The sequence below is a fragment of the Thunnus maccoyii genome, chromosome 2 (genome assembly GCF_910596095.1).
Source record: "Thunnus maccoyii chromosome 2, fThuMac1.1, whole genome shotgun sequence".
NCBI lineage: Eukaryota > Metazoa > Chordata > Actinopteri > Scombriformes > Scombridae > Thunnus > Thunnus maccoyii.
The window spans coordinates 21,495,389-21,510,182 of NC_056534.1; the positions used below are offsets into that span (position 1 = coordinate 21,495,389).

The window sequence follows — 14,794 nt, forward strand, 5'->3', positions numbered from 1 at the left end:
GTCAAACTGCACGGTGCTGTTATTGGGTTACACACACAATCATGTTTGAAAAATCAGCCTGAAAAAACAAAGAAGAACTGGTTTTATTATTTTTAGCTCAGTTATTCAACAGATGAGGACAGTTAAATTGAAAGTAAAATAAACAGAAGTTTTGTTTATTTGAAGTTTTTGCTTTATTTACACACTGCAAAGCTCAAGTTAGCTGGCTTCACTGAGCCTAACATTGGCCGTCCAGATAACCAGTATTGTGAAACTGGCTATCAACTAGCTGAGTCAACCTCTGAGTTTTCCTATCCAGCTATGAGCATGTTCATGTGAAAGAGGCAGGGTTTTTAATTACAAGCGACATCAGAACCAATGAAGTGTTTCATATGATATGAGATGCAACAGTGATACAAAGCACCTGTGGAAAACTTCTGCTTTAGGGACAGCAAAAAGTCATATTCAGTGAAGTAAAATGTAAACGATAGCCTGTAATCATACAACAGAATAAGAAGATGTAGTAACACTAGAAATAATTTCCACATGTTAAACGTAGGCTAAGGCTTAAAATATATGTAGAATACATGTATGAATTATTATATATGACTTAACTATAGAGTATTTTTGAAGAAACCATTCTGAATATGTCACGCACATAAAAAAACTTAAAAGTAATGCCAGACTGTTTCTGCTACCAAATCAAATAGTGGAAAAGTAGTTAATGACTGATGAGGTCTATCTGATCAACATTTTGCATTTATAATCATGGGAGCCAATTAACAGTGTGTGGATAGTTTTTCTAATAAAAGACAGTCTTTCGTGCTTATTTCTAGTTTTCATCACATAGTTGCCTCATGTTATTCTGAGCTGCAGTGATGGAATCAGAGTGTAAAATCATCCACACTGTCAACTATCTCTCTGGGGATAAAATAAACTTTGCACATTTAAAATGCAACTAAAATCATCATTATGTATTTGATGTCATAAGCGATCTCACTGTTTGTTAGAAGATCTGTTTAAAACCAGAGTGGAAATAGAAAGCCTGGAACAATAAAATGTTTCTACTGACCTATAAAATTGTATATCGCTTCTTTTTACCTGTCAGTTTATTGTAATTCAGGGCTTTTGTCCATGTCGGGATCCTCTGTTCTCCTGATCTCTAACCTCTTGTCATTTCAGAACTGTTTTCCCCCCACTGCCCACCAAGTGCTACCACCTGATCATCTGCCAGCACATCTGTTTCTCATTCCCCTAATCAGTCTTCTAGTCTACATACACCTGCCCACTCCACCACAGTCCTCTGCCTCTCTTACCTTTGTGTCAAGCGTTCCAGACAGTTTATCTACCTGCCTACTTTTCTAGTTTCTTGACCTCAGCCCGTTTATATTTGCCTATTTTGTGCAGACCTTTAGAGGTCATCGTAGTGTGCAACTTGACTAAGTACAGGGTGCTTCCCTGGGTCAGTTGTCTAGAGGCTACTTTGTGTTCATGTCCTGAATGTGTCACATAAAATATATTTCCTGGGCTGCACAGATTTAGGTGTATTAGGCAGGTATACTGGTATTGTATTCCCTGAAATGAGAAATGCAGGAATTTCCTGTGTTTCGATATGATGGAGACATGGAAATACGCATCGTTCAGGTTGATAGAGTGAATCAGTTGCCCTGGTGAACACATTCCAGCACCCTCTTGATCATTAGCATGTGAAAGGGTCTGTCCATTATTGATTTGTTGAACGGGGATAAATTAAGAATGGGTCTCATCCTCCATGTCTTTTTCAGAACCAGGAAATAGCGGGATGCAATCTCTAGGGTTCCTCTGGGAACTGCAGTGTGTAGCCTCTGCTGATCAGCCTGGTCATCCAGTTGTCGATTGAACATACACTTCGCCACTCTGAGCAATGCTCTGAGAGTGGGTGTACATGCATTCGTTGTGCTGTGGTAGCCGGGGAAATGAGCCAGGTCAGCCCTTGCCACCATTTTATGAGTCTGAGGGCTCTCCGGTGCAACCCATGGGGGGCTTGTGTCAAAAGGGCTGAGTGGAAGCCCCTGGAGGTTGATAGCACACAACCCCCCCAACCCATCACAGTCTCCTGCTCTGCTTTCTTGAAGACTCTTGGGGGGAATTGGACCAGGGGCAGGTCGGTGAATCCCTCCACCTTGGTGACGAGGACATAGGTGGAGACAATTGCTTCCAGACTTCTCGGCTCTGCCGCCGTCCCTTCCTGATATTCCCTGATGGCAGGAAAATGAGGCCACAACAATGATCTCGTCTGGCCATTTGGGCCAGCGGCAAATCCCTTTTCATCTTGTCCACGAAAGCAGCTTCCCGCCCTGGCAGCACTGCGAGATCTCTGTAGGTGGCTGCCTTTTTGATGATCTATGGGAGCTCGCGGAGGAGGCTGCTGATTGCCAGCAGGGAGGTTGAAGCATAGAAAGGGACCCCAGGATCCCCTGGGTGAGCACTCAGTGAGCTGCTGCTGAGTTCTGGGTCTTCTGCTGGAAGGAGGGAAGCTAGGAGCAACAAGCACGATTCATGAATGGAGGGGGCGGAGTCGTCTGACTCTGGCTTGTCAAACGTGTCCAGGATATCCAGAGCTAGTAAGTCCCGTACCAACCACACATCCTCCGCCTCAGCAGCAAAAGCATCTGCTCTTAGCTGCTTCTTGGCTTTAGGGAGGAGAGCATAGTACAGACACAGCAACTGTGGAGTGAGAGCTCGTGAGAGTCAGTGAGAGCCAGTGAGAGCGTGGTTTGGTCCCAGGCATGCTTCACAGCAGCTGTGCAGGTTGAAGCTCATGATGTAACCGGTCTGGCAGACCGGACACTCTCAGGTAGAAACACATTAACTAATGATATAGCTACCCTAGATGGCATTACCCTGGCTTCCAACACCACTGTAAGGAATCTGGGAGTAATTTTTGATCAGGATATGTCCTTTAACCACCTTTTTTAACTTATGTAATATTGCAAAAATCAGGCACATCGTTTCTCAAAAAGATGCAGAAAAAATAGTCTACACAATTGTAATTTCCAGGCTGGATTATTGCAATTCCTTATAATCAGGCTGCCCTAACAAGTCTCTAAAGATTCTCCAGCTGGTCCAGAATGCAGCTGCACATGTGCTGACAAAGACTAGAAAAAGAGATCATATTTCTCCCATCTTAGCTTCGCAGCATTGGCTTCCAGTAAAATCCAGAATTTAATTTAAAATCCTTCTCCTCACCTACAAAGCTCTTAATGGTCAGGCAACATCAGAATACGCTCCCAGAATGCAGGCTTACTTGTGGTTCCTACAGTCTCCAAAAGTAGAATGGGAGGTAGAGCCTTCAGCTATCAGGCTCCTCTCCTGTGGAACCATTTTCCAGATTCAGTCCAGGGGGCAGAAACCCTCTCTACATTTAAGAGTAGGCTTAAAACTTTCCTTTTTGATAAAGCTTATAGTCAGGGCCGACCAAGCTTGCCTTGGACCAGCCCTTAGTGAGGCTGCTATAGGCCTAGACTGCCGGGGGACTACTCATGATGCACTGAGCTCCTCTCTCCTCCTTTCCATCTGTATGTATTCATATACCATTACTGCATGTTACTAACTTGACTTCTTCCCTGGAGTTCTTTGTGCTTTCTCATCCGCAGGAAACCCCAGGGACCTGCCCTTGGCCATGGGGATGTCCTTCTCCAGCCGTTGTTGCTGTTTGTTGTTGCTAGTCATGTATTTATTGTTGTTGTTGTTGTTGTTGCTGTTGTTGTTCTGCTTCTCTGTGTCCCCCCTCCCCCTTTCTTTCTCACACTGCTCACAGTTTTCTTCGAAGACATACTTCCTGCTCTCTAGTGCTTGCAGTAGTTGCTGAAGAAAAGTGGGAGCTGACTGTACAGTCTCAATGCAATTTATACTCAAGGTGAGACCAGGAGTCTGGCCCATCCTGCAGGTGGGTGTGGACTAAATTTTCTCAGTGCTGCATGGGTGCACGAGGGATAAACCCACTAGCGATAGCCTTAGAGGGCGAAGCCTATAAGAAATTGAACAGTGTGTCTTCTCTTCTCCTCACTATTTCTCCTGTTGCATAGGCAAAGCCCCCAAAAAGCAATTGGCCACCAAGGCTGCCTGTAGGAGCACCCTGGCCACCAACCCTGTGAAGAAGCCTCACTGTTACAGGCTCAGTACCATGGCTCTGAGAGAGATCTGTCGCTACCAGAAATCCACCAAACTGCTGGTCTGCAAGCTGCCCTTACAGCACGTGGTCAGAGAAATCGCTCAGGATTTCAAGGCCGACCTGTGCTTCTAGAGCTCCGCTGTCATGACTCTGCAAGAGGCCAGTAAGGCTTTCCTGGTCAGCCTGTTCAAGGACACCAACCATGCCAAGAGGGTCACCATCATGCCCAAATACATCCAGCTTACCCGCCGCATCCTTGGTGAGAGAGCTTAAACTCTGTGCTGCTCCACAAACCACAACGGTTCTTTTAAGAGCTTCCTCTGTGTGCACTGATTATTTTGGAAAGATGAAATGTTAATGAAATTAATTTTTATCTCTCTTGATGGAGACTGTTGTATTAGTGAAGTACATTACATTTCTAGCAGGTCTAATATGTTTTTCATCACAGTTCAGGAGAGTTTCTAGTGTGGGGACCTCAGGATTGCTTCTCTACTTTTTGCAGATGATGTGGTCCTGCTGGCTTCAACACACTGATGGTTTGCAGCTGAATGTGAAGTGGTCGGAATGAGAGTCACCTCCAAGTCTGAGGCCATGGTGCTATGCCAGTGAGGTCAACAGGCAGATCAATGCAGCATCAGCAGTAATGCGGGCATTGTACAGGACCACTTTGGTGAAGAAGGAGCTGAGCCAGAAGACAATGCTCTCAATTTACCAGTCGATCTATGTTCCAACCCTCATCTATGGTCACAAGCTTTGGGTAGTGACTGAAAGAATGAGAATGCAGATACAAACAGCCAAAATGAGTTTCCTCCGGAGGGTGTCTGGGGTCAGCCTTGCAGATAGGTTGAGGAGTTCGGAGATCCAGGAGGAGCTTGGAGTACAGCTGCTGCTCCTTTGCGTTCAAAGGAACCAGTTCAGGTGATTTGGGCACCTGATGCCTCCTGGAAGCCGCCCTCTGGAGGTGTTCCGGGCACGTCCAACTTGTAGGAGGGTGATGTGTAGGTGTCCTTACTCAGTCTGATGCCACTGACCCTTCATGGGTTGCAGAGGACTGCAGCAGAAAATGGATGGATGGATAGATACCAGATTATACCAGATCTTTGTATAGGACAGCAGAATTAATTAGAGGATTCTGATGTTGAGGACTCAAGGCCATCAAAGAATTGATCTTCTTATGTATTGGTGGAACGTCCATGTCAATATCCTCTATAGCTAGCTTTCCATCCAAATGTAGTGCAAATTTGAACCACAATCTGATTTCATGCTGGACACAGCGTGACTAGTTTTCTACACAACAGCAGGGCACAGGAAAGTTTGTTAGCTTGCTGAGGGGTTTGTAGGTGTACAGCTCACTGTGGCTGCTTATGACTGTTCCATTACTCTCTGCAAAATTTAAAACTGATCCGCTGTCAAAAAATAATGAAAAAATGACTGCTGCCTTGTTTTGTAGACGCATTTTTGATGAACAATCTAGCCTTGGTGTCAAATACATTATGTTTCCTGTTATTGCTTAACAATAAAAGTACTAACTAACCCCCATGTTTTGCCAATTGAACACTTAATGTGAAGCAGCAGTAGTTGAAAATGGTCGGTTTGCATTTAGCAATAACTTAACAGTAAACAGTGAGGCTGATATCAGTGAGATCCAGTTATCAACAGAAACACTGTTACCTCGTGTGTGAAGTCAATTTGAATAAACTCAGCAGCTAACAATGAAAGTGACTTAATGTTGAGGTAATTAATGAATGTTAGACAATTATTGACCAATGAACATGTCGATAATGCCTTAAATGGATAAAAAAAAATAACGTCTATCTTGTCACAAACACTGATGTACTATGCATATGTAAATTCCCCAGTTAAAATTGAGGGAAAGACAGAAGTTCAACCTCTTTAATTATATTCTCATTTTTATAAATTTGGTGATCCTGACTTTTTATCTAGCAAAACCCAACAGCTCATCAGCTGTACAATATTCTTGTGAGTTGGTGAGAAAAGACAAATTAAGCTTTATCTATATGAATAAACAAATGTGTTTGAATAACATAAAAACATCATGTAGGACTTCCACAGATGCTTATCACATAAAATGATTAAATACTCTTTATTGTAACTCATTTAAAATGGGTATAAATGAGATCCCAAACAGCATAAATAGCATAACATAGCATTCTTTCCTACATTTTCAATATATTGAAGCATATACAGTATAATGTCGGATACAATGATAGTCTTTCAAAGGGATTAATCCTGGCATGTCGTGCATGATGCTGTAATGACTGGTGTGATGCAGCTCTGACACATGACATCTGCAGATCTGCTATTGACTCCAGAGAAAAACTGTTAAACTGTGGTGTAAAAATGCTGGTTATCAGTCTGCTGCAATACCACATCAGCACCTCTGAGTGTCAGTGTTGCTCCACTATCTCTACATTCCTGTGCCACAGAATTACCGTAGGTTGCAGTTTGGGTTATTATTACATCTGTACATATTTCCAGCCTTCTGTAGACTTGTGTTAATGCAACAGATCTTTTGCATTTTATCTTTATATGATAGAAATGAATACTTATGAGCGAATTAAGTGATAAAATTAAACTGATATTGAACAAATGAAATTATTACACTCTCATACTAGTGTAATTCATTTGAATACATTGTGCAGTTGGTTTTCTTTATGTGTATCCAATAATATCCCATTATAGTTTTCTTCAAATTATTTAACTTCACAAGGCCTCATGAATGAAATTTACAGAGCACACCATAAGAAATGAGCTTGAAAAAGTTTGATATGATTAAAATGTAATAAACATATGAACAAGTAAAATATGTAGGGGCAGATAGGCTGACAAGGTTTCTACCACATAATTTCACTGTAGTAAACACATTAACAAAGCAACATGGGATGGGCAGAATGTCAGCCTCAGTTTTGTCCCTCCTCGGGACAAAGGATGTATGTACTGTATGTGTGTATCTGATGATACAGGATTATTGTTTATACATTTCAGAAACTTTTCTTTCCTCACATTCCTGCTTTTGTACAGTGTTTCCATAATGTTCTCCATTTGTACATGACACTCAACTCAGCAGGCCTTTTACGAATGGCTCATCCTGCTATACAATGTTCTTGTAAAGTTGTTAAAACATCAGTATGATAGCATTGTCATTGTGAGAATGTTGCCATGCTAGCATTTACATTTAGCCTTACACAGCCTCACAGAGCCACCAGCATGGCTGTAGACTACTGGTCTCCTTTCTTTAGAAATCATGGCCAAAAAGGGTTGTTGCATTTCCGTGCCTTTAAAAATAGTCATTGCAAGGCAGACAAAAGATCTTCATCCTGTCATTGTTTTTTTTTTATTAAGTGTGTAAAAGAAGAGAAGAAGTAATTCTTCAGAGGGGAATATTTTGAATACATGTAACCTCCATTGCTGGGTCTGTGTTGTGTGTATATGTGTACTTTTTCTTCTGGATTACAAGCCAAAATGAGACAATATGTTGTGAAGATATGTTCAATAACTACAAGGTACTTAAAGTTGATGGCAGAACTTATTGCAGCTAAACTTTGGCAGCAGTTCTTTAAATTCCATCAGGCATGACTGTCTGTGTGGTGCCTCTATTTTGCATCAGTTTCCACCACTCATAAAGAAGGCAGAGAAAGAAACAGAAAGGTTTCTTCATCAACTGGAGCCTGAACAAAAATGTGACGTATGAAGTACTTAGTTCAATCTTGTCTTTTCTCATTGTTGTTCTCTGCCTGCTCATATAGCCAAAAGCTGAATGCAACTATTCCATATTGTTCATTCAACAGTCAAAGCATTTCCAGGGGGGGATTCTTCCTCAAAGCACTCAAGTTAGCAGGAAAGATGAAGGAACAGGTGGTTTACAGCTGTCTTGAAACAAAGATTCAGATTCCGAGCCAGGAAACTATGTCATAACACCTCCCTACATATGCTCACGTGGCCATTGATGTCATTATTAACACCACAAGCCTGTCTATCATGAAATAAGCACTATAATATTTGTATTTACTCTAAGTGAAATAAAAACAATAACTGTAGCTCATTTTTTCCATTGTAGAGAGCACTTCCAACCAGCTTACTGTGAGAATGGATTGCTCTTGCACAGACTTAAGTTGCTGGTGTCTGAGATGGAGCTTTGGTACAAGTATATCCATAAAATGAAAATGTTACTGGGCGTGATACAGATTCAGTGACCCTCCATCCTAAGCGGGTTGTCTGCTATTTCCCTCTGCTTTCCCCACTGATACCTGACACTGGAGTGGAAGCTGCAGGATAACGGTGTGCTCATCTGTGCCGGAATGTCCTTGACTCATGTAAACACAGTGAATACAGATGATGTTGTGGAGCAGCCAGCCAAGAGGGGAGGAAATGCAGTAGTAGACAAGCAACATGAAAAATGGTTTTGATCATAGACCCTGTGAGTAGCACGGTGGAATATTATAATACCAATTCAGGGAACCCAGATAGCCTACCTGTAAAATCAGCTCCTGTATTGTTTCCCAAATGTGTGTTTCTCACTGTACCCTAAACCCTCTCTGTGGTTGCCATGATCACATAGCAGGTCATGGCGGAAAGTTAAAAAAGTTGAATCCTCATGATATTCGATGGCAGCCACACAGAGCTGTGTACGTTCATGAGAGTGGCAGCCTCTCATTCAGTCTGACTGCCCTTCACCGTCAGGCCCATTTGCACTGGTGTCGGCAACACGTGCACTGGAACCTGAACATATGGAGGAACGTTATGTTCAGCGATGAGTCCAGATTCTGCCTACGGCAGTTGGATCGTAGGGTCAAAGTGTGGAGAAGACGTGGAGAACTCTATGCTGATTGCTGCACCAATAGAGTAACATCTTTTGGTGGAGGCAGTGTAATGGTGTGGGGCAACATCTCCCTCACTGGAAAAACGAGGCTTGTCATCACTGGAGGCAATCTCAATGCAGAGAGATATCGAGATGAGATTCTGCAACCAGTGGCAATCCCATATCTCCACAGTCTGGGACCGAACTCTATCCTCCAAGATGACAATGCTCGCCCCCACAGAGTGGACTACTACCTCCAGAATTTGGGAGTGGAGAGGATGGGATGGCCTGCCAGCAGTCCTGACCTCAATCCCATTGAACACTTGTGGGATCAGCTTGGGCGTGCTGTTCGTGCCAGAGTGACCAACACAACCACTTTGGCTGACTTGCAACAAATGCTGGTTGAAGAATGGGATGCCATCCCACAGCAGTGTGTGATCAGGCTGGTGACCAGCATGAGGAGGAGGTGCCAGGCTGTTGTGGCTGTGTATGATTCTTCCACACGCTACTGAGGCTCCTGTTTGTTAAATGAATAAATTGTTCAATTTCCAATATGTCTTGTTCCTTCAAACTTCAATCATCCAATCCACCAAACACCAAACAATGTCAATGGCAGAATAAGCTGTTTGGCATTGGCAGAGAAGATTTGGCATATTTTTCATGGGCGCAAGCCCCATACTCAGCTCTGCTGCTCATCCCACAAATGCATGTTCCTTACAAATGTGGCACCATTTAAAAGGGAAATAAACAGGCTTTCCAATAGTATAAGATTTATTGCCAAGAAGCATTGTTACAAAACAAACACAAATTTCCTTACTTTTTGTGCTATGTTTATGATGAGCCAGGCAGCATGACATAACAATAAAGCTACACCCAGCTAAACCCAGTGTTCATCAAGCTGGGTCAATGCCACATGGTCGAGCATCATTTGAGGAAAAGACCATGGTGTGTGTTTTTTAAACCCCACAGCACCACTAAGGGTGTTTTTTTTTCCAGGACAGCTTCAGGTTGCGCCTGACACAGATAAGACTAAGTGAGGTTAAACCCATGGGAAGATGTTCTGGGGTAAGCTGAAAGAGGCTTATTTCGGTTAATCAAGACCAGTGGTAGTCTGTGTCCGTTGGGAAAAGGGAAGTTCTGTTATGCTTCAGAGACCTAGGTACTGATTTATAGATTGTGTACACATGGCAAAATACTGGCCTTTTCACTTATTAAATCTCAAATTACCACCACTAAAGTATGCATTTTATGCATTCTCTTTTCACTTTATCTTATTTTTATTAATATTATCAAGTGGGCTCATTATCCATCTTAGGTTACATTAATGTTTTTTACATGTTTTTTATGTTCATTTTCATGTCTTTCTTCATGTGAAGCACTTGATGCATGTAATTGCTTTTGTTGTAAAGCACTTTGAGTGGCATTCCTTGTTTGAAAGGTGCATTACAGCTAAAGCTATTTCATTATTATTATTATTGTTATGCATTATTATTATCATTATCATTATTATTAATTCCGTTTCAATCCGTTATTAAATTTACATGATATTTCCAAAAAGCATCATATTTAAGCATCATTTTTTTTCTGGATATTACATTCGAATAAGTGGGATTTTATATTAAAGGACTAGATATTTACATAGTCACAATATTGTTTACTTTGAAAGGAGCCAGAATGAAGAATTATCCATATTTGAAAACATAAAGGGACAAGATACACATATATGGAACCGGACTAGTCTGATAAAATGTTTCTTTTTCCAAAAACAAGCATTTGGAAAGGGAAGTTCGTCTTATAATTAAGGCCTTATATTTGGGCTCAATACAGTACTTTGTAATATATGTGTATATAACTCAATATTTACTGCAACTTATAGATACTTTTACTTCAGCACCATGGACAGCCAACATTAAGAAGCTCTTAACAGCTGTGTGTGTTCACTTTTGTTTTCAGTATCACACATCCAGCCCCTGAAGGCTTGAAAGTAGATTTAACAAGATTGTATTTTGCTCTGTCACAGCTGTGGTCTGTTTGGATTCACAGCTGTTACAATGGATTCCAGAGTCAACTCATTTCATAGCAAAAGAAAAAATATTAAAACCTCCATAGAAGCTCAAAGCACCCCTGCAGCTTAATACACTTCTCTTCTCTTCTACACTTCTCTTTACTTCTCACAACCATATTTTTTAACCAAAAATATGAATAAAATAAACAAGAAGTTTGTTCTTTCCTTATCCTCTCCCCTCTTTCCATCGCTCCATATTTCTTTCTTTACTTGATACCTACCTTGTCTCTTTCGCCTTCTCATTTCTTTACTTTTTTCTTTCCTTCTTTTTTTCTGTCTGTATTTCTTCTGTCCTTGCTTTACTTTGCCTCTTTCCTCCCTTATTTTGTCTTCTATCTTCTTCATCACTCCCCTCCTTATTTCTTCTCCTTGCTACCTTTTCCTCTCATTTTCCTTATTTCCTTCCTACCTTCCTTTGTAACTTTCCTTCTCCTGTCCTTTTTCTTTGCTTTCTTCATTCCTTTTTTCCCTCCTTTCCTACTTTGTACCTACCTTCCTTCTTTCCCTTTTACTTTGCTTTTCTGTCCTTTTTCCTTCTTACTATCCTTCCTTCTTTTCCCTTTTTTATTTCTATCCTTCCGTTTCTTCCTTCCCACCTACACTCTGTACTTACTTCTGTCTTTACGTCTTTATTTCTTTCATTTTCTCTTTGTTTATTCCATTCCCTCTTACCTTATTTTTGCCCTTATATGGCTGAATACAAAGCTGCTTTGTTCAAAGGTACAGTAAACAGCTAGTGTGTAGCAGAGCAGCTGTAGCACACAGCTATATGCTTACGTTGGTTAGAAAGGACATTTGGTGGTGAACAATCGTTATGATAACATTTTACTCACCAACTTCACTTCCACTTTGGTCCCATTTGTACCACATCAATGACCACATCAATGACAGTTTCAGTAGCAGCTTCAATACAAACATATCCCAACATTGGCCTGCAGCCTGTACCAGCTCAACTCTAATTTATTAGTCCTGGACTTGTTTCTGGTGTCCCCCATGTTAATCCCCATCCACACACTCACTCCCCCACTGTGTGTGCCTCTATCAGTCAGCCCATTAGTTCTCATCATGTCACACACAGCCCTAATGGTGTTAGGCACACACACACACACACACACACACACACACACACACACACACACACACACACACACACACACACACTCACAGCCGGACACAAATAAAAACATAAAACCCAGGGCTCCATTATTGGCTATGTGTGTGTCTGTGTGTAGCTGTGTGTGTGACAGTGTTATGGCTATGCATGCATGTGTGTGTCCACTTTTTTACCAGCTTTTATGTGTGTTCCCAGACTTGCTGATCAAAAACATGCAGCGGTGAACTGGTTGGCCTGGTGGTCTGCCCGGTCCCGGGTGGTCGCAGGATTTACAGCATGCAGTGTGTGTGTGTGTGTGTGTGTGTGTGTGTGTGTGTGTGTGTGTGTGTGTGTGTGTGTGTGTGTGTGTGTGTGAGTGTGTGAGTTCTGGGGGGGTTGTTGTTAGTTACCTGTGTTGTTGGATAATTTGTACCTCTTTGCAACTTTTCTTTTTCAAAGAGGAAACGGCAACAGTCTCATTTGCAGATCAAGTGTGCTCACGGAGCCATGGGTGTTTGCAGTATGATCATGTCTCCTTTCATTTCTGGTGAAAGCATGAAAACGAATGACTCACCACGAGCTGTGTTGTTTCCACACAGTCAGATTAAATCCAGCACTGTTTGCGTCCAGCAAGCTGTACAGTAGATCAGTGCTAGAGAGAGTTTTATTTCATCTGTCTGCCTGAGATCCTCAAACAGGAACCTCTGACGTTCTCAAATCCAGGATAAATACTACAGGTGACTGAAGTTTTGCCATCAGCACCCTCAGGATCTGGAAACAGTCAGTACAGTCAGTCAGTAAATGCTTCTTAAAAATAAATGTACCTTTAAACATTCCTTTTTTGCTATTTTATTTTCACTGTGTCATCTGTTTTTTCATTACATTTTTCACTATCTGCTTTAGTTACACTGATTGATCTCAGTTGTGTGTTGTTAATCTCTCAATTTTGTGGATTGACATTTGTTTTAGAACATAACAATATAAAAAAAATCATTATGTGAGTTGAAAGCCTGAAAAGATCACGTGGGTCGGAGAGAAGGCAGGTCAGATTTTACGCTGTGTCTTAAACAACAGTAAGACTTTCCGATGGTGATGCTTTTCATCTTAACCACCAGAAACTTCTTTCCATTAAGTCAGTGCTGTCTGTAATTTATTTATTTATTATTTTAATTTTGTTTTATTTGACTTTTATGGAATCAAGATGGTCTTTTAAAATTGGAAAGAGAACAAAAAGTAAAGCATTAACACATAATTTCCTGAAAAAATGTACTTTAAAAAGAATTACACCATTTTTATCCCTTACAATTTCCAAGACTTCAGTTTTAAAAAGTGACTAATGTACACGAATTCACTGTTTTGTTGTAGTGAATGTTCTGTACGCTGCCTCGGGACAGAAAGAAGCAGCTAGTTCTGAGAGCACTTGTTGTAATTTGACATTAAGAAAGAGATGATGGGAGCTGCTGAACAGTCCCCTTCGAAATAAAAGGGCTGAACTGTATTTTACGATATTCATCATAAATATTGTAAGTAAATAATAAGTAGTAGTAATAGTAAGTAATAGTAAGTAATTTGCTTATTGATGAATTCTGTTCTCTGCTCTCTGAGGATTGTCAATCACATACTGCAGGAGGCCTCTTGATTTTTAATGCAATCTGTCAAAGAAAAATAAACAGCTGGTTACATTAATATGGCAAAGTATATGTCATGTAATGTTGAAAGTTCTCTATTTTAATAATTATAGTAGTGATTAGATTGTGTACATGTTTTCTCCTCAGACAAACTCCCAGGTTTGACTGTGAGGGAGGCAGAGGTTGGGAGAGGGCCACCCAGGATTAAAAGGTGTGAGACCTGCCAACACGCCAACTAATGACCAATAAATTGGCAGTGTGACTGACCTGCTCACACTGCAGTAAATCAAAAGAGAATAAAAGAGAGACAGAGGAGGAGAGGAGAGAGAATGTGAGACAGTAATGAATCCATGTCACAACTATTTTTCAAAGATGATCAAAATTAATTTGATAATTGTAAGTTCTCCTGTTTTGAAATTAAAGATTAGTTACAAAGAAGTTATCATATATTTTAGTGATATATGTTTTGATTTTAAATTTAAACACATAATATGTCATTTCTGCCGCTAGCGGTCTCTCAATCAAAACAATAACAAAAGACGGAGTGTGATGATGGTGTGAAGTAGCGTGGGATCATGAAAGTTGTTGTCTTCATTGTTAAACAACCAGCTTCTCCGAGGTAGAATTACTTTAGTGTTCATCGTTCAGGATGTTTTTACCAGGAGCTGAATTATCTGCAGAGGTCTCCTCCTCTCCAAAACAAACAGACCCGCTGATTAAAACAGGTAAAAACACCAAATAAAGCAGTTTCACGTTAAAAATCAGTGTTTCTCTGACACTGTTCATTGGACACAGGACGTCCAGTAGGGGCTGCAAGCTGAGCTGCTGTTGACATTTGCTCAGCTTGTTTCTCTGATAACTTAAGATCCAGATGTCTGATGACTAAAATCCTTCATCTGGTTAAAAGATACAGTTAAAAACGACCAAGATCTTAAAAGTTTATCATAAAAAATGTGGCTTAAAACTGAATAAAAGTCAATTTATGACAGTTTCCGGCGGGCAACCGCAATGCCGACGTATTGTCTTATATGCGTATACTCTTTGGTTGTCACTGTGA

At 41.0% G+C, this 14,794-nt stretch overlaps 1 long non-coding RNA gene across 2 annotated transcripts; it reads left to right on the top strand.

Moving 5' to 3' along the window:
• Positions 1–3,558: 3,558 nt before the first annotated feature.
• LOC121910935 lies at positions 3,559–6,076 on the top strand. Of its 2 annotated transcripts, none has more exons than XR_006099764.1 (3): positions 3,559–3,907; positions 4,047–4,391; positions 4,635–6,076. It is a non-coding gene; the product is annotated as an uncharacterized LOC121910935 (long non-coding RNA). The 2 variants fall into 2 exon arrangements; XR_006099762.1 differs by having other exon boundaries at positions 3,559–3,877.
• Positions 6,077–14,794: the final 8,718 nt, after the last annotated feature.